This window comes from Chroicocephalus ridibundus, chromosome 4 (genome assembly GCF_963924245.1).
Source record: "Chroicocephalus ridibundus chromosome 4, bChrRid1.1, whole genome shotgun sequence".
Classification (NCBI taxonomy): domain Eukaryota; kingdom Metazoa; phylum Chordata; class Aves; order Charadriiformes; family Laridae; genus Chroicocephalus; species Chroicocephalus ridibundus.
The window spans coordinates 44,427,902-44,448,544 of record NC_086287.1 but is presented as its reverse complement, the minus strand read 5'-3'; the positions used below and the strand labels follow the sequence as shown (position 1 = coordinate 44,448,544).

General features: G+C 40.2%; 1 pseudogene; it reads right to left on the bottom strand.

Moving 5' to 3' along the window:
- Positions 1 to 18,917, bottom strand: part of LOC134514827 (cytosolic phospholipase A2 epsilon-like) — a 46,953-nt pseudogene extending 28,036 nt beyond the window's left edge.
- Between the last annotated feature and the right edge of the window lie 1,726 nt (positions 18,918 to 20,643).

Below are 20,643 nucleotides of genomic sequence, written 5' to 3'. Positions count from 1 at the left end.
GTTAGCAAGTGTAGCTATTTTAGTTTTCTGATACTTCAAATACTTTCAAATGTTAAAACATTAAAGGCATCAGTATCAATGCAAAATCAAGCACTTAAAAATTATAAGATATCTTTTTGCATTGTACTGAAGTATTGAAATCACATGGTATCATGCTATTTTTCCTGAGAGACTCCAGCTTCTTTGAGAGAGCACAGGCAGGTGCTGCTCAGTCAACAAAGAGCTATTTAATATTATATTATCTTGTTCAATGGCATGCTGGTTTAGAGTGCTCCACTATGGTGTATCATCCTTAATAAACAGGCCCAAAGTCACAGAGAACCTGGGGAATTACTGACAGAAAGGAGAGAAAGACATCCTTTTCTTCACCTGCTGGTCTCCAAATCTTGTTTGCTGGTTACTAGCAAAAGAATCTGAAGCGACTTCTCACTGTTTCTAGGACTTACCTCACATCTTAAGTTAGGATTCCTCTATACATAATAAGAGACAACCCCTTTCGAAATGAGCACATCACCTAAGTAGACGAGAGAGCGCAAACTTGTGGGAGAAGATATTCTGTTATCCATGTTTTATAGGATAGGGCAAGAGAGGCACAGAGTGTTTGGATGACTTGCCTAAACTTATACAACCAGCTTGTAGTCAGAGTTAAAAATTGAGCCCACGCTTCTTGATCCCTGCTCCAGAGATATACATTTTGGCGATAATGGAAATTTTCTAGATGACTGCATGCCATTATGCAATACAACTTCTGAAATCCCACTGTCCTCAGGATGGAGGACAAGGATATAACAGTAATACTATTTTCTGAGAACGCAGCATCATTTTACTTTGTGCAATCCCCTTGCATAAGCTGATGAATCACGGTTCTTATCTTGTCATTCAATTTCCATTCTAGATCAAAGGTGATACTAAAAGAAATTAAATCAGCACTTTAAAGGAATGAAGCTAAGATCTTGCATGCATGTGCAGTGCTTCATAGTTGTGAAAAAGAACAGAAATTAATTTGCTATCCTATGATGGTGTTCCATTCTCTGCAACCCAGTATTACAGAACATGTGAATTGAACACTTCTCTCCATTTGGCTGGAAAATGGACAATGGTGACATACACATTCTTGAAACACCAAAATGAGTGGAATACAAAGAGGTGTTGAGAAATTTTCCTTGTAGAATATTGTTCCATCAGAAGACGAAAACAAATGGTAGTGTTTGGGATGAAGATGTTGCTGTCTCTGAATTATCCAGTGGAAGTCAAGCGGTGCTCGCTTAGAGAAAACAAGAAGGTACTCTGCCATGCCCTTAGCCTTCCTCAAAGTCTGTTTGATGACTTGCTGCCTCATGGAAAGATGGACTTTTAGAGTTGCCTGTCTGCTGGTGAGGAATCTAGTCCAAAGTAGTCTTCTGAAGCAAAACCTGTTAAGGTTTCCAGGCCAAAGCAATCTGGAGCAGAGCTGCTGGTTTATTGGCAGCATGAGGCACCTCATCTTATTTCTTGTGAAAAGTTGTGCCTGTCATAGATATTGTCTGAGCTTCTAACTTCAGAGAGTGTATCAAGCCAAGCTGAAAAGTCCTTGACGTGCGATGTACAGCTGTTTGCTCCGACAACTTTGGTAACTGCACTGAAACCACCACATTTTGGAGTACCATAGCTAAAGAATTCACTCTTGGTCTGTGCAAATAACAATTGTAAATGACTTTTCATTTTGATGGATCCTCTAGCTGTACTAAAAATATTAAAAAGTGGGAAGACAGAGGAGTGACGTAACATGTTATGTGAAATGTTGAGCCGTGGAGAGGCTCTGGTGCTAGTGAACTTCAGCACAACCTCAAAAAAAGGAAAGAAAATGCACGGCAAAAGAAGGAAGAACAGTATGGGATATGCAAAACTGTAGTTATTACTGACCTGCCAAGTTCATGAGGCACACGTAGGAATGGCAGGAGAAAATTCTCCAGAGAAAAACCTTTGTGGAACTGGAGCCTGGCCAAATACCACACATTTTCAGAACACTTTGTGTGTAGGCTGTAACTTACCATGTACTCCAGTCCCCGCAAGTTTTCTGTTATACGTCTATCAGTGGGGAACAAGAGTCAGAAACATCCATAAAGACATGGCTCCTCAGGAGAGGACACTACACACCTCACAACTTCTAAGATGTGGCGGGGCTCTTCAGGGCAAAAAATTAAGAGCAACCGCTGTGTAAAGATTTCAGGCCCGTATTCTATGTATTTGTTATAGACATGGGATATAAACACCTGGGTATGAAAACTTGTGTTAGGATATTTTCACACCTCTGAAATGGCTAATTTGTCTGTTCTTTGCTGACTGATGAAAGTCTTAAAGATTTAGTCAACACCCTATCTGGCACTGACCTTTTGCTGAATTCTTAAAAATACCCCAAACAACAAAAAAACTCTGAAATTGTAAATAGATCTTCTGTGGCAGAAATTGGCTTTGATTGTGATTTTTTTGCTGGTACTATTTCTGTGGTTTGCATTTGTGCAGTGACTAGCACAAGCAGGGACTGATTCAGTAATTTTAGAACTGTATAATGTCGGTAAGAAAATCTGGTACTTACAAAAATCTGCCTGATGAGCATTTCTCAACTTTATGATTCTTACAGTCAGCAGGGAGTAAGGTGACATTTCTTCCTGCTGAAAAAAATAACAAAGGAGATGTGCTTTAAAGTTTGGGATACGTGTATTTATTTTAATGACAATGAAACACTGAAAGGAACTTTCTCCACAAACTTCATTGGCCCCTAAAGTCTGCAGTCACCTAAGCATACAAACAGAAAGTGTGGAAGGAGAAGATGAATAGGAAAGGGGAGACAGGAGGTAAGCTGAGAAAGTTAAGTTAGCCAGCTACATTAAATCCTACACGCGGTCATCAGCATCCAGTACAACACCACAAAACTGAGTGAATCACAAAACAGAAATGCTGCAATTTTGTGGAAAAAAAAAAAAAAAGATCCTTTTAGGTTTTCCCACTTGTTTTAAAAAGAATAATTTTCATGATGGAGAGGCGTCTACAGATTAGTATTAACACGTTAGGGAATGTCTCAAGCCACCAGGGAAATACACAGCTGTGGACAAAAGCTCCCAGCTTGCTTTGTGGAAACAGTTGTTTTCCTTACCAAATGTGGTTTTCTGATTGATAGACATGGAGTACTATAACAAAGTACATGATTTTGACTACAGTCCATCTCAAAGACGGCTACCTCCAGTTCCGTGTTGAAGATGCCAGGCCTGACCAACTGGGTCTGTAAAAGCTGTGCCAATTACATGTGCTTTAGGGATTTTACATCTTCAGGGAACATGATCATCATGTCCAGCAGCAGCAGCTAGAGCGTCTAGGGTATCAGCAGAAAGATGTGGAAAATGATCAGAGCTTACAGTGGCTGCAGCAGAGATGGCTGTCTGGATTCCCTAACTGTGGGAACAGTTGTGGAAATTTTGTCAGAATAGCTGAAGTTTATAGAAAGGAGAGAGTCGCACCGTGGTCGTACACAACAGACCAAATGAAAAGAGCAAATCAGCACTGGGGGTGCCTACCTCTATCATAGTTTAGGAACAGAAGCAGAAGAAAAGGAGGAATTTCAGAGATTTCAAACTATATTGAGTAATAAATTCCCAAGCTGATGTATGATTATAATGGGAATTGGTCTCATTACATAGTTGGGGTAACACAGTAAGACTGCAGTGAATGCCAGAGTACAAGGGTCTGCACAGGAAATAAAATACTCTTTCAAAGTCTGTCAAATCCTGAAGCGGGTATGCAGTTGTTACATAGATGTTATCATACGACGATGTTATCAGCAGATTCTGAATTGGCTATCTCCGGTAAGAGGGGAAGATATAAAAAGTATCACACATATATCAAAAAGTGACCTTGTGAGACTCAGGTTATGGAATAATAATGATTATTTTAAGGACTTCTCAGTAAAGCATCAATAAAACAATATGTTATAACATGAAAATGAGGTAGATTTGTGAATACAGAAGTGTTAGTTTGCAGTTCTAATAGCAAAGGTCTGTGGAAGTTATAAAATTACCAAGCTAATTATGATGACACTTGCAGATTTGCAGAAAGATATGCAGCCAAATACTGAAGGCACAGTATGTCTTGGGGTAAAGAAATAGGTGGCCACTTCTGTGATGTGGAGGCCTGACGGTAGTCACTCATATTCAGGAAGAGGTCAAGGAGGAGTTGACTTAATGGCAGAAGGCAAACAGATCAGTAATTCTTTCTAAAGTCACTTCAGAAAACAACAAAAGGCAGACAAAGTAAGAATCTGTTGTGAAAGCTAATGACAAAAAGTTTGAAAAGATTATCTGAAATGACAGAGGAGTGCTGGTAGAAGATGATGAAATAATTAGGAGATGTTATCTATTTTCTGAGAAACTTCAATTAAAATAACAGGAAGAAACTCTCGAGTGAAATAAGAGAAAGCACATTCACAGGTGCTGCTACTGTGACAAAAGTCAGACTACTAAAAAGGTCAAATCAGTGAGACAAGACAGTACATCAGCTGAAGTGTGTAAGGCACTGGACCACAGGGAATTCATCATGACAAAATTTAGCTTAACCTTCCAAATCATCTCCGTCTCCATAAGGATGAAAGACATGAATGTCATAAAAGTCATTTGCAAAAAATTGCAGTAATTCTCAAGCTATGAAGTTATCCAATGAAATGGCAAGAATTAATTTTTGAGAAAATGCTGGATAGTTTAAAACCATATTAAATAAAAGTTAACCAATGCCTAAAATAACCATAAAGCTTTGCCCATGAGCTCAAGCTTATAACTAGGAATTGTACTGTCAGAATGTTTTCAGTAAGTTGGCTAGTTAAAGCGCTAATATTTTTTGCTGTGAGGTACAGAAGCAGCACACCCAAAACAACAAGAGGGCTATTCAGTGCTGAACAAATGCATTCTCTTTACCAGGCTACAAGGAGTAGAAGATATTGGCTTCTGGGTGGGTGCATTCCAAAACTAAATAGGAAATTAATTACTGTTGCTTAAAGTCATATGTAGGGCACAGGATATTTTATAGGGCTGTTTGTTCTAAACAGGGGAGGTAAGAGCTCAACATTATCAGCTCCACACTGTTGTTTCAACCATTACTGTTACACCGCTCCTTTTTCATCAGCAAGGAATAACTCCGTGCCTTCTTACCTCAACCTGTTTTGTTCTTAAAGAACAAACACTCGTTGGGTTTGTCCATTTGTTTCTATACCTTTCTCAAAACTAGTAGTCAAATTGGAGAAATACATAAAAACCTCAGCAGATATGTTTCAGGAGAAACAAAGGAAAGAGTTAAAGGAATTGCATTTAGTATTGGTGCTGTCTTAGCCTTCTTTAATGGCACCAGTCCTTCAGTCAGCATTTTGTAACAAGTGTTTTTAAAAGATTGTCAGACACGTATGAACTACCATGACTTTTTAAGAACTAGAATGACAGAAACAAGCATGGTTTCTGCGAAGACACGTCAACACCAAGCACCAGTTCTCCGCCCATTCCTAAGTGCCATTGCAGCAGACTAGAATAGAGGTTATGTGAAGAATGCATCACAAGAACCTCATATTTTCATGCAAATGAAGACAAACTGATAAGAGACTTAGAGTAATGGAGGGCTATATTAGGAGGGAAAATAAACCAACCCCAAAACAATAGAAGTAACCCTGTGTTTCCATTAAGGAGAGTAAAATACTACAGAGATTAGATAGTGTTAAAGATTATACAAGGGTTCAAACACTTAATTTCTTGTGGTATCATGGTGAGAAAGGGGATGGGGATATTTGGTGTCACTAGAAGATGGCTTGGTGCAAAGAGCAGGTGTTTATTTAAATTTGAAGAGCTTGTCAAGGGAAGAGTAGGGCAGCATACTCATCAGACACAATGTACAGATTAGAAATTTGATTGAAAGAGAAGCAAAAATTATTTCTCACTTCCAGTAGGAGACCTCTGAGTAAGGGCTCTGTAAGAGAAAAGGCAACGAACTGTGCATGAAAACACTGTGTTGCAGGAGGCAGGTAACCCCCTGTCACAGAAAATCTCACTGTGTTGCCTGAGAAATCTGAGTCCCATGAGACAGCAAGATGCAGGCTGTCAGCCACAGCACATCCAGCGTACACTCATGGAATGAAGACCACAAGGAAGAGAATGGAAAAAGAAACTCGAGGAATTAAAAACAGAGGAAAAAGCTAGTGATGTGAACCTGGGAGATAGCCTCAGTAAGTGTGTTTGGTGGCAGAGAATGTGCAGCCAGGGAAGTCATGGCTGAGCGAGTTCACCTCACTCCCTGGGTCTATTCATAGGGTCAGCATGTTTCATTGGCAAAATCCTTTCCAGTATTAGCCTGCCCCCAAGAATAATGATTACTTTAAATTGGAAGGAGTAATGCAAATATTAGTTTTATTTCCATATCTCAACATTTTTACCAGTTAGAAAAGGGTCTCCACAGCACTCAGAACCAGTCTATACTCTGAACCCTTCTTGCTTTCTCACAGTATAACACTGAGATGGCCACATCACCCAAATCAAAGCAGCAGAAAAAAACCAATCTCTTCTAAAACATATTTCCATCCCCTCCTTAGGGCAAAGAAGGAACAATCTTCAGTAATCATCATTCTCATCATGATTTGAGACACCAATGCCTTCGAAGACAAATCCTAAGTATTAAGTGAACTATTAATGATAAAGCAAATCTCTGAGACAAATGGAAAGGAGACTTATCCTTCTTAAAGAAAGTAATTAATGAAAAATTACTTCATATAATACTTCTCTGCTGGCCAAATGCCAGACTTGAAAACTACTCCAGAAAATTCAACAAGCAAAATAACACCTTATAACTGAAACTCAGGTCCCTGGTGCCATCAGTGCAAATAATGCAACTAATTCTCTTTTCCCTCTAGTCACTAGTTCATTGCAATAATACAGTGAACGATGCTAATAAACTAAGAAGCAAGTGTGTTGCTGCTAGTGATTATCATTTGTGTTACATTAAAAAAAATGCATAGTTCAGGGAGTTGGTAATGTAATCAACTATCCATGAGTGACTAATTATCATAAATAGCTATTTTCAGCACAAAATTTGCATTCATTATTAAGCCAGGAGCAATTCCTGATACCTAGAATAAAGAATTACCAAAATGTGAGAATACACAGTACACAGATGGGCAAATCATCTTGCAGTCCCCTCTAACAAAGATAAATCTTTGTATCCCGAACCTCAGAACTTATCTGTGCAATGACAGAGTGATGGCCAGACTGTCCAGCCTTCCTTAAAGGCTCATTGCTACCCGTGCAAAATGTGACCTTGCACGACACACTTCAATCACAAATACTCTTTTTAAGAGGGAAGGATGACAGGGCCCTTGGAAATGTCATGGCTTTTTCTAGCTTTGCAGCAAATTATTAAGGAATGCGCATCACTTTATGTGTATCACTTACATACATAAATCAAAAACTGATTAAAGTTCTCCTAGCTCTTCTCTGGTTTCTGATTTCATGTCCAGCAGAATACTTTGGTGAGCCTCCCTGCCCTATGTTAGTATTTCTAATCTTGAGCTGAAATTATACTTCCTAGTTTCTTGCTCTTGCATTACTGTATATAAGTTTTCAGTGCATTCACAGATGATGAGCCACCAACTACTTTTTTTAAGCTGATAATTTGCCAAGGAAAATACCATTGTTTTTTTCATTTTTGGAAATAACAAATTATTCTGTATAAGACAATGCAGTAACACATAATATTCTGTGATAAATTTTCTAGATTTACTGTAATTATAGGCTACCTTACTCACAACTATTTATGATCATCCTTTAGTATGTTTCGTCTTTCCTGTATTCATGTGTAAGGTGCTAGAAGGCAAACTGTCTTCTCAGGACTCCCTGAAATAGCTAAACAGGTGCTCTCTTGATGCTCCTATCCATTTCAAAATATGAAGGAGGTTTCACAAAGTTGTTACATTTTCCTGAAAATTCAGCAGTGGGGCATATTTGGCTTTGCACCGTAGGTAGGCAACACAGCTAAATTCCATGTGCAGCCCTTGGGCATGTTTTTCTAAGCCCAATCCAGTAACGATTCAGTTTATCCCACAGCTACACAAAGTCCTCTCAAACTGAAGCAAGGACTTGGGCAAATATTTGAGCACTAGCGCTAAGGAAAGCTTTGCACCTGTTTAATTGTTCTGGAACTTAAGATCTGCTGTAAGCATGTTATCCTTTATAACACCTCTCTACTAACGATCATCCTCCCATGGCAGATAGCAAGCTATGGCTTGTAAAAATCAAGGGAATTGCTGAAAGCTGCCCAGGAAACCCAGTGGCAGTAAGAGGAAGAAATTGCCCAGCTTGCACAAGGCTGTGCCTTTAATGCCAGTTTTGTGCCAAGCTTTAGTACAGAGGAGAGAAGACATGTTCAAATGCCAGGAGGTAAATAAAGAGTGTCTGAGAATGTCTCAGTTGCTAAACACTTGTGGATAGCAAACAGAACTTTTGGAGGTTCATTTGATAAGGAGAAATTAGGACAAGAACAACAAATTAAAGCTGTGGAAAGGGTCCCAGAGCCCCTACATGCGGGGTTTTAAGGCCATAGGATTTTTTTAAATGTTTCTTTACAGACATTCAAAAACATATGCTGGATTCTAACAGTCTACAGCATTCTAACAATGAAACTACCTTAGTGATGAAGAAGAATTGGATACTTTTAAGCATGGATATTCTAAACCAAAACACAACTGCAGTATAAATACAGTAAATCATTACAAAAATGCTATGGAGATCAGGTCATTGCACTCCCCAATAGTTGCTTTTCCTGCTTTAGTACATTCCCTTGCTGAGCTTTAGTACACACACACACAGAGCAAATTATGAACACCTAAATGCCACGTCAGTTTTGGTTATGCTACTTTGCCATTTACATCAAGTTTCACAACCCCCTGATGGTTTGTCACCCTTTTTGTACACTAATTTCCATCTGTAGAAGCTGCCAGAATGCTACTAACAAGAGATCAGTTTGATCAATGAGTTTGATAAGGTTGTAGCATACATAAGCAAAATGATGTTTGTAGTTTTCTATTGATTTCAAAGTATGGTTGCACAAATAAGAAATTAAACATACAGATTTCCTATGAGCTGTAGACACTTCAATCACATGCCATTTAAGATACCATCAGAAGTAGATTAACTTTTTTTTTTTGGAACCACCCAGTTTTACTTTGAGGCAGCTTGGCACATAGTATAGTCAGCTGCGAGCTAACCGAGTGTGGAGACAAAAATCATCGCTGATATACGTGCATCAAACACGTACCAGATGTATCTCTGTCAAGGCCCTGCAACTGTTGCTGAGTTGTTCCTCTTTGGTTTTGATGAGCTGCACAGTGATCAAAGTGGGCATTTTTTCTGGAAACTAACATTAATGACCAAAACCCAAAGGACTGCCAACAACAATGCTCTGACTTTTCAACACCGGCAACATTCTCCATTCATGCTGGGCTAAAACTCCATTAAAGTCAATAGAGATAGCATTAAAAAAGGCCAAAGTCAGTTCCATTTTATCAGTAAATTGAGAATGTTTTCCCTGAGGAATTTCTTTAAGGAGTCAAACCATGAAAATAACACACCCTGTATAAATAGATAAAGGAATGGAATAAAAAAAAAAAAAAAAGCAGATGCTTCACCTAAAGAAAATTTTCTTCCATTCAATGTTCTTATTTCTAAATAAGCACATGAATCTTCAATAACCAAATATGTAAAAAAAAAAAATAAAATCCTACGCTTCTCAAAAAACCATTAGTTTAGTCCCACCTATTTTTAGTTTGCTGAAGTCGGTACCTTAGCATCAATGTCGCTGGCGGCTACGTAGTGCATCATCCATTTTCTTTCTTCATTTTCCAAGGGGCTTGATTTGCTGCTTGAATGCTGTTGAGGGAGGGAGAACACGGGATGAAAAAGAGAATAAAGACCAATTCTTCTACTTATTTCAAGTCCTCAATGGGGAATTGCGATGTGGAACAGGCAATTTGCACCTCTTCATTGTTTATGGTGGATAAAATGAACGTGCCAGGAAAGTGGCAGCTGTTTCTCTGCTTGGTGGGAAGATATTGACTCAGGTCCTTATAGCTTCAAATAGCCAAGAAGGGAGAATCTTGTTTTCTTGGAGATTTACGTCCTACTTGTAAGAATGGACTTGACCTGATTATAGGCTGGGGACAAATCTCTATCAAATACTCAGAGGCTCCTGGCAGGCTTGTTCTGTTTTCCACTTACCTGAGGGAAGGCAGAGCTTGATGCCATTGAGATCGCTGCTGCATTAAAAGCAGGTGCTGTGAATAGCACCTGTGTATTAGGCTCCACAGTTGCCAGTGCCTCCTGAAACATATTTACATCCTTGAAGAGTGTCAGAAGTTGCTGAACAGGTGTTTTATTACATTGAGTCAGAGCTCCACCCCTCCACGATTTCTGAAACAGGAAAATTTCCCACCCACTTTACATGTCCAAAGAGCACATCTGTTGTAAGGTACGAACATTCCTATTTGCAGGTCTTGTGACTGAGCAGAATATGCTGAGACCAAATTGTTCCCACCTGGAGGCTCATAGAAGAGTAATAATAGTGATAACCTGATTAATGATCTGATAGAGATGGTCTATGAGAGGTAACCTTACAGCAATAATCTAAAAGTGATGATAATAATAGCCTAATAGACGCATCCACTTATTGTCTCCATGCAAAGACCCTGAATTCCATGCTCTATTGCCTCTGTAATAAAAATGGAAAAAAAAAAAAAGATGGGGATAATTATGAGAAGAAGACATTTATGTATGAAGATATTAAGAATTCTTCTGAAGAAATAATTTTACCTGAAAAGTGTTGTTACATCATGATTTGTACTTCTGTGTTTGTTTTTATTGTAGTGTTCTACTTCAGAGGAAATGAAAGAAGGAAGAAATTTGATAAATAACATTTCTGTGCTCCCTAAAACACAAGGTATCACTTTTCCATTTGAAATGCTTTACTCATTCTGGGCTTTACACTTAATACAGTGTGAATCTTAACAAATTTAAATAAGATTCAAATATTTCACCTTGAAAAATCATGAAACATTTTAACAAAACAAACTAATTTCATGTTTTAGGAGATTTTAGTTCTTCACTTTTGTTTTACCCAGTTCATAACTGTCATTTTCTGAACATTCAGATTTCTGAGCAATTTGATTCAAGTCACCAGGTGGCTGGGGGTTACTAGCAGATTATTGGAATTTAATGGACTGATCCTGTGTGTTTTATGATTTTTTTGTCTAATGAGGATCTGCATGTGTTCAGCACACCTCTAGGAAGCTGTGGATAAATTTTCTATTCCATTATGCAAATATTTTTAGGTACACATACATTTGTATTGAAAGTCCTCCCAAATGATTAAAAGTAGTGTTTATGAAAGGACTTGAGATTAATAGGATGACAAAGCATGATGCTCCCTATTAGAGACCTGCATAAGTATGAAATCACAGCCGCTCTGACTGTGGCAATGAGTGTTGTACAAGGACCTTGACTGACAGAAACTAGACACAAAACCAATCACTTCCAGCAGTCTCATTACATACTTTGCTTATATGCATAGAGGAATCAATATGAAAAGCTGGTGTTACAAGGAGAACAAGTTAAGACAGTTTGATCATCTTACCTCCAGTACTCTATCCTTGCAAAAGTTTGATTTCTTAGGCTTAATTTTTTGCATGCACTTTCAGGTTTTTTTTTTTAAATTAAATAAGCACATTTATTTTATCACATTGTGCAAGGGAAAGGTTTGCTATGAACTTCCTTTCTCACCTTCATCATATTGAAACTTTTTGATGGAACAGGAACTGCTTAATTGAAACTGAATTAGATAAACTACAGCAATAGGCAAAGAATAGTCACAAGCCTCCCACACACTTTGACTGATGTGTTGCTTAGTATGAGCACTTGCACTTCCATTAAAAAAATGTAGAATCTGCCTTTTTTTTCTGTAAAAATTCTGACCAGAAGCAGTTTAGAGAAAAGTAACTGTACACATAAAAGCACACACATTTTTTATTTCTTCTGCTACAGCCTATTTGTATCCTTGATTGAAGTGCCTAGGGGATGTGCGATACCACAACAGAAGAATGAGAATGATAGCTACAATTTCTTTGTAATTGTGCCCCACAAAGTTTATCAGCTCCAGGCCTTGTTTCTGTGATGTATGGAAGCTAATGGGTGTGACGTTTTTGCATGAGAGCCAGTTTCCATTTATGTGTGTCATATTGCACCTTTGGTTTTAAAACAAAAGGAAATGAAGGGGGAGAAGAAGCCTCCGGCATCCCCTAGGAAGGTGACTAAGAGTTGCTTGTTGCCTAACAACTAACCCTTCTTTCCTGACTCAAGCCTTCCTGATATGAAATGCCTGTTTTTTAAGCTCAAGTCAGAGGTAGCCAAAGGTGCCCTTGACTCAAAGCTGGCACTGGTATTGAATTTCCTAAATTAGTTGAAAATTCAAATTGCTTTTCACTATGAAGCACTATTTCTTTTGAGGCAAACATGGCCTTTTCACAAGGTGCGTAGGATAGGCTCGACCTCACCTAAGTCATCTAAAAGTTAGACTTCTAGTTGAAGCAGGTTGCCTGTGTTCCCTGTTTGGAGGAAAAAGCAAACGTGGCAACTGCAGGTACTGACTAAGCTCCTCTATATTGGATTCTTCTGGAGAAGCTTAAATGTCCAGGTCATACATGACACCTAAGTTCTGAATGGCCGAAGGTAGGTGATGTGAATCCCACCCTTAGTAATCAGTATATCCTCTTTAATTACTCGTTTCCAAAGTTACTGATGCTGAGGGATCCTGACATTGAGGAACTGGGTTGTGTTGTTAGCACGTGATTCACCCTGTCGCAATGTGAAGCTGCGAAACACCCTTGGGCAAAAGGTCTATTAGCATATAAATGAAAAATCTTCTCATGGATTCATTCAAATAACAAAGAAGAGGTTTTGCGATAACCAGGAAGATGTAATGCTGAAGTACCAGTACAAGTACAAACTTACTGCTATATTCCAGTTTAGGATCACCTAAGGCCCCTGTGAACATGAATGGGACAGCTTGACTTGGGACTGCTGTTCATAAAGCACAGACTGTGCAGTGATAGCTCATGCCCAGACATATTAAGGGAGGAATATGAAGTTGGGTTTTCCATGAAACCCCAGGCTGCAATCTGAGGAAGAGCAGCAGCTGCTTCATAAACATCTGAGACAGGTTTGGGACAAATGGGGAATGTCAGAGGGAAGGACAGAGAGGAGAGGACTCCTACAACTACCTGAAGGTAATCACAGAATCACAGAATGATAGGGGTTGGAAGGGACTCTGGAGATCACCTAGCCCAACCCCCCTGCCAAAGCAGGGTCACCTACAGCAGGTTGCACAGGAACGCATCCAGGCGGGTTTTGAATGTCTCCAGAGACTCCACCACCTCGTTGGGCAGCCTGTTCCAGTGCTCTGCCACCCTCAAAGTAAAGAATTTCCTCCTCATGGTTATGTGGAACCTCCTATGTTCAAGTTTGTGCCTGTTACCTCTTGTCCTGTCACTGGGCACCACTGAAAAGAGCCTGGCCCCATCCTCCTGACATCCACCCTTTAAGTATTTATAAGCATATTTATAATGTACTCCTGAGTTGTGGGGCAAAGCCCCAGAGGTCAAATGATACGCTTAGTGCAACTCAAAGAGCAGAAAATCTATGCTGGGCCAGCCTTAGATACCCACGCTTACAGCAATTTTGGAGTCTGTCTGTCAGCTGGTGAACTACTGGTGAGATGCAGATCACCCAAAGTTGCTCTGCCTTGAACTGGTTGTCATTTGAGGCTTTTTTCTGTAATATTTTTTTCTTTTTCCTGGCTAGTCTGATGGTGTCTAAGACTACAATCAACATAATCTAAAACCACAACCAACAACTAAGCTAGGCCAATTTTAACATTAATGCTCAAAGACATGTGTTGAATCAGAGTTAATCATTCAAAGATTTATTAATGTGACAGCTAAGGACAAATAAAAGATCAGCTAGATTGTGTGTTTTCTTTTAATCTTTCTCAATTGTTCTCAATGATAACCCTCTTCAGCCTCTTTCCCATCTTTCCCAGCTCCTCTGTGGCCTACAGATTCCTTTATGTCTCATCCCTGTATCATGGGCTTTTTCATATCATGACCTAGCAATGTAATCAGCCCCTCTTGCTTCAGCACATCGCCCCTCGGATTTCCCAGACCACATTTTTCTGGAGAAAGGGAGGGTCCAGCTTCCCTGAAGGCCCTTCTGGTTTACTCCTCATTAGGATCTTTCCTAGAAACAGCCATCTTCTACCTGCCAGGGATACAGGAAGATGCAGCTGATGTGCCTCATAGCAGTATAATGTTTCAGGCATGTTTAAAGTAATAATACAAGGTGGCCCATCTGAATAAAAGCAAAAATGTTCAGTTCGTGTCAGAAATTGAGACATCATAGCAATCTCCATGACGTCATTGCCAAATATCATTCACGAGAATCAGGCTTTCATATGGCAATGGCTGTGTAACTTTGCCTGATCCACATTGTTGCTGCTGGTGATCCGTATGCCCTTTATTTTAATAAGATAAATGAGAAAGGTATGTATATATTTATCCACAATTCAAATATGAACACATTAGGACAGAAAAAGTGAAATGGGTTGAGAACATTTGGACAATAAAGTTATATCAGCAGAAAAAGGGGTGTTTCTGTCCATCAGGAGTATTATTGCTTTTAGGAGGGCTCTGTACACTCCTCCCCATGACAAATATGGGGTATAGATATTTGTTGTTACATATATACTAACTTTACCCAAACTCAGAGAGTACTTAAATTCAGAAAATATTTCAGAAACAATCCCAAAAGTACTTATCATCCTGGACAAGTACTGACAGTATCTCAGTTTGGGTTTGGTTATTCTTACCTAGAACATAACCTCTCTTCTGATACATCTGACCTGTAGGAGACCTGTGCGTGTGCATCTTGCAGTCAGAGAAAGGCCAGTTTGTGTAAAGAGAACCTTAGCAAGTCAACAATCGTAATAGAGCCACAGTCAAATGAAAGTGTAGAATGGACCCAGTGCTAATGCATATAAAGAGAGTACTGAGAAACTTCTAGGCTTCCAGCTTCACTGACTACAGTATGGAATGTGCTTTTTTATACTCTTTGGCTTCTTCCAATTCTTTTTCATTTTCCTAGAATTAAAACCAAAATGTTTTGAGTACTTCAAAAATAATTGACATGGGATAAAATTTAAGAAGGTAACTATGAAAAAATCTGGTAACAACATAGGAGGAGAAGGCTGAAGTACTCAACAACTTTTTTGCCTCAATCTTCGCTGGTAATCCCGCTTCCCACACCTCTCGAGTTGACAGACCTCAAGGCAGGGAATGGGGAAGCAAGGTTCCTCCCACTGTAAAAGGAGATCAGTTTCGAGACCACCTAGGGAACCTGAACATACATAAATCTATGGGACCTAACAAGATGCATCCCAGAGTTGCCAAGCCACTCTCCATGATATTTGAAAAGTCATGGCAGTCAGGTGAAGTCCTCAGTTACTGGAAAAAGGCAAACATTGCACCCATTTTTAAAAAGGATAGAAAGGAGCATCCTGGGAACGAATGACCTGTCAGCTTCACTTCTGTGCCTGAGAAGATCATTGAACAGATCCTCCTGGAAGCCATGCTAGGGCACGTGGAGGACAGGGACAGCATGGCTTCACGAAGGGCAAGTGGTGACCAACCTGACCAACCTAGTGGCCTTCTGTGATGGAGTGATTATGTCAGTAGACAAGGGAAGAGCTATGAATGTCATCTATCTGGACTTCTGTAAGGCCTTTGACACGGTTCCCCACAACTTACTTCTCTGTAAATTGGAGAGGTATGGATTTGGTGGATGGACTGTTTGGTGGATGAGGAACTGGTTGGCCACATCCAGAGTGTAGTGATCAATAGCGCAATGTCCAGATGGAGATTAGTGACAAGTGGTTTCCCTCAAAGGGTCCATATAGGGACCCCTGTTTTTAAACCCCTGTTTAATATCTTCATCATTCACATAGATAGTGGGATCGAGTGCACCCTCAGTAAGTTTGCGGATGACACCAAGCTGAGTGGTGTGGTTGATATGCCTGAGGGATGGGAAGGAGATCCAGAGGGACTTGGAGAAGTTTGAGAAGTAGGCTCTGTTGAATCTTACGAGGTTCAACAGGGCCAAGTGCAAGGTCCTGCACCTGGATCTGTGCAACCCCTGGCATCAATACAGGCTGGAGGATGAAGGAATTCAGAGCAGCCCTGCCAAGAAGTACTTGGGGGACTGGTGGATGAAAAGCTGGACGTGAGCCAGCAACATGCTCTTGCAGCCCAGAAAGCCAACTGTATTCTGGGCTGCATCAAAAGAAGCGTGGTCAGCAGGTCGAGGGAGGTGATTCTGCCCCTCTATTCTGCTCTCCTGAGAGCCCACCTGGAGTACTGCGTCCAGCTTTGGAGTCCTCAGCACAAGAAAGACATGGGCTTGTTGGAGTGGGTCCAGAGGAGGGCCACAAAAATTATTAAAGGAATGAAACACCTCTCCTATGAGGACAGGCTGAGAGAGTTGGGGGTTGTGTAGCCTAGAGAAGAGAAGGCTCTGGGGAGACCTTATTGTGGCCTTTCAATACTTAAAGCGGGCTTATAAGAAAGATGGGACGGACTTTATTTTTTGCAACTTTTTCCTATTGCAATAGGAAAAGGGGTAATAGTTTTTAACTAAAGGATGGTAGAGCCAGACTAGATATAAGGAAGAATTTTTTTATGGGAAGGGTGGTGAAGAACTGGAACAGGTTGCCCAGAGAGGTGGTAGATGCGCCATCACTGGAAATGTTCAAGGTCAGGTTGGACAGGGCTCTGAGTAACCTCTGAGTAACCTGAGTATCTGGTTGAAGATGTCCCTGCTCATTGCAGGGGTCTTGGACTAGGTGACCTTTAAAGGTCCCTTCAAACCCAAACTGTTCTATGATACTATAAGTGCAATACTTTTTTATTACTGAGCTTATATATAAAGTTCTTAAATTAGTCTTTCCTGTTGTAAGGCATGCCCTGCGTAGGATCCTAATTCTTACCAGCGTCATCATAGTCTCCATTTAAAGACATTGGTCTGCTAAAGCAGCCTATCCTGAAATAACTGGCTTCTAAACCTTTTCAGCTGTAATAAGTTAATGGTATCTTGGTACCTTAATAAAATCAGGAAGTGCTGGTGGGGTATGCCTTTGAGTTTCCTTTTCTTGTCTAACATATGGGACATCATATGCTATCATCAACTTTAAATTGCCAGTATTCATTGCAGTTAGCTCCAGGGGATAAAGTACATTACAAGAATCTAGCCCATGCATAAAATTGTTGGTCACCAGCGTACGTTTGCTGACTGTAGAGAGAGAAACGTGGTTTCCCGGGAGGACTGTTATTTGAGAGTCCTGGGCAGGATCAGGGGACCCCAATGCAGGTGACCGGTTTTCCACTGATTATGGAAGTTCCTCAAAGCCTTCCCCATTGCTTAGCAGGATTGCTTTTACTTCCTCAGTGTAAAGGGGAGCATGGCACCTTTCTGAGTGCATTGCCTTTTCAGCCAAGACTGGCATAACCAGAGTGTTTCACCAGACATCAGGGGACTGCTTTTCTCAACATGGCAATGGCTCAGCTTTTGTTATGATGAAATTCCTAACTTTTTTGACATTTTCTGTATTGCAGAAAAGGATAGGACAGTGCCATGTGAGACCAGAGCCCACATGTGATGCAGTGCTGCAAGAGAATGAAGTCCCTCCCTCCTAATTAACTGAGAGGGGCAGAAACAGCCAAGAGATTCTTGCCTGAAAGATGTAGCTCCCTTCTACTTCCACTGTCAGTCCCTGGGAGAACCGCAACCTGGGGAAGGTGGCTGCCTCCAGCATGAGAACCCTGGTGAGAAAACACAAGCTATGGGAAAAGGAGATCCTTAGGGAAGGTGTACCCAACTGAGGAAATACTGCCAGGCACTCTGGGAATTTCCCGTTCCACTTGCAGGCTGAAAAGGAAGAGGAAGCACGGGGTTAGGTGATGCACTCACTCCAGTTAATCTTGCAGTGCTGAAATTCCTGGTGCCTCTTTCTTGCGTGAGAAAGGCCCGGCTATTGCAGAAGCTCTTGCATCCAGTATCTCTCCACATGTGCAGAAGCCATGTTCCCATTGCCATTTGACTTCAAGCCTTGTGCAATCTGAAGAGGTGTGCATGGCAGCGTATCTTGCCCTATATACAATGTGTTGTCACCAGGAGGATGGAGTGACAGCCTTTCCAGGGCACCTGGTAGGTCACGTAAGCAGTGCTTAGCAAAGCCAGGCTCTGTTGGGAGTCACCCAGACACCCCACAAACCTGCATTTTCTGCCATCTGAGATTGAGCTATCATCCATGCCTCGTGCGATGTGGTCTCCGTGACCCTACACGTGTGACTCCACACGACTGTTAACAAAACAAAGCCATTTCTCAGGGAGTCAGAAAAGGCTTTGCAGTTGTCTGGGGAGCTGAGCGTGGGAGAATTTGGGGCTGGTAGGCAAAAAATACCAGCTATATTTCCCCATGCTCCTGCTGAACAAAATACAAACCTGTGCAGAAGTGTTACTGTGGCCACTTACTCACAAAAGGGCTGATCACAAAGATTAAACTATGTTAACAGCTCCACATGGAAAGACTTGAAAGAAACAATTGCAAAACATCTTAAGGAAGTGTTTCAGAAATGCGTAAGGAAAGAAACATTCTCCAGGAGATCGAGATAGGCAACTATTTAAGTACATCCTATTACATGCTAAATTAAATCACCATTGCAACACGATACTGTGCTAAAACTCACGGACATCAAAGGCAAGCATGACTCTTAGGTCAGGTCAAGAAAACATAGATTAAAGAAAGACAAATTTGTAGTGGCAAACATTGCTAAATATCCATTATAATAAATGTAAGGGAGCCACATGTTACTAAAGCATGTGGAAACCTGTTTAAACAGCTATTGCATGCAACTCTCACATGGTTCTGATATTGTGACCATACGTGATGTAATGACTAAAACCTACTCAATTAGATTACATTGCACAGATATGACGTGAAAGCAGAATTAATTATTCCTTATATTTCCACAAGTCCAAGACAATGATAAGGTCAGACTAGATGTTGGCAAAAAAACTTATGTGATTGACAAAGAGGCTCAACGTTGCAGCTTCATGCTAAAAACCAGTAGGAAAGGCCAGGATGGGCTAAAAGATGTCTCTGGCAGCATAAATAGCTGCTCCTGCTGCAGTTGAGGAAATCTTAGTGGTATGATATGAACTATCCCAATCACAATTTTGGCTGAAAGCCCAATGTCTTTCAGAGGTGATAGGAAGGCAGCAGCCTCGTGTGAAAAAGAAATGCACGGTACATTGGAAAACAGTGAAATACGAAACTTTCAAAGTAAATCATAACTAATGGAATATAGAAAAAACATTATTTTCACGGGTGACAACAGGAAGCTTATATAGACATATGTATATATGCAAATATAAAGGAAATGTATGTGAGGAGAAAGCAAAATCCTATCAAAGATCTATACTCATTACTTCAAAGAGATAGCAAAATAATTACTAGTGATGCAGCTAAAGCAGGAATGCTAATAAAACACTTGTGTTCTGTGCTGGGAAAGAAGAAACTTTGCATGTTTAATCAATGAATATTATAAACTACTTTGCAACATATAGCCATACAAAATATATTAAGACAGAACAGAGGTAATTCTTACCAATTAGTTCCAAAAGTGTAGTCTGGGAAGATTCTCGGCTGTCTGTGGTTCAGCTATTTTAATTCATGGCATTCTGCAGAACTACAGAAAATTGAAAGAAAGTGAATATTGTGTAGATTGGTTCCGCTGGTTGTCATTGCAATAGTGGGCACAATATCTGATTATCTTAAAATCCATTACTATATATTACCAGTCTTGGTTCCCTTGTTATTCCTCAAAATGTGGACTGGCAATCATACACAGCAAATGCTCCATCATCCCTGAAGCAGTTAATAGGAATGCCTATTTTGAGCCAAGAGTTACTTTCAAGTCGCATACGTTCTTCTCATTTGTGTTTCATATGTTTTGTACAGCATATGTTAATGTATGCAGGTTTATATGAAGTACAAGTTTCAGCATACAAAGCAATTATACACAGAAAACTGCACTCCACCACACAAGGGAGTGTTTTCCCCCCAAAAAAAGATCGATGAAGTGTAATTAGTGAGCCTTAGGACAGTCATTAACTAGTACAATTTACTGTCTGGACAGCAGATGGTTCCACCCAGTCAAATTCCATATGTATGTGTCTATGTGTATATATATGTATGTGTAAAAACACCTGGGGAGATTTGGAGTAAAAATAATGTCTGAAACCCTTTCCATGAAAGCAGAAATAAAAGACCTACCTCCTGGCTTGTGTAAGAGTGGAATGCCTAGCCATATGGCTCGGGAAAGAGCTTAAGAACTATATAGCTGAGAAATAAAAGGACAGGAAAGCTGATCTTAATAAAGGCAGATATAATTGTGCATTTCATTTTCTCCTCTCCTCTCCTCTCCTCTCC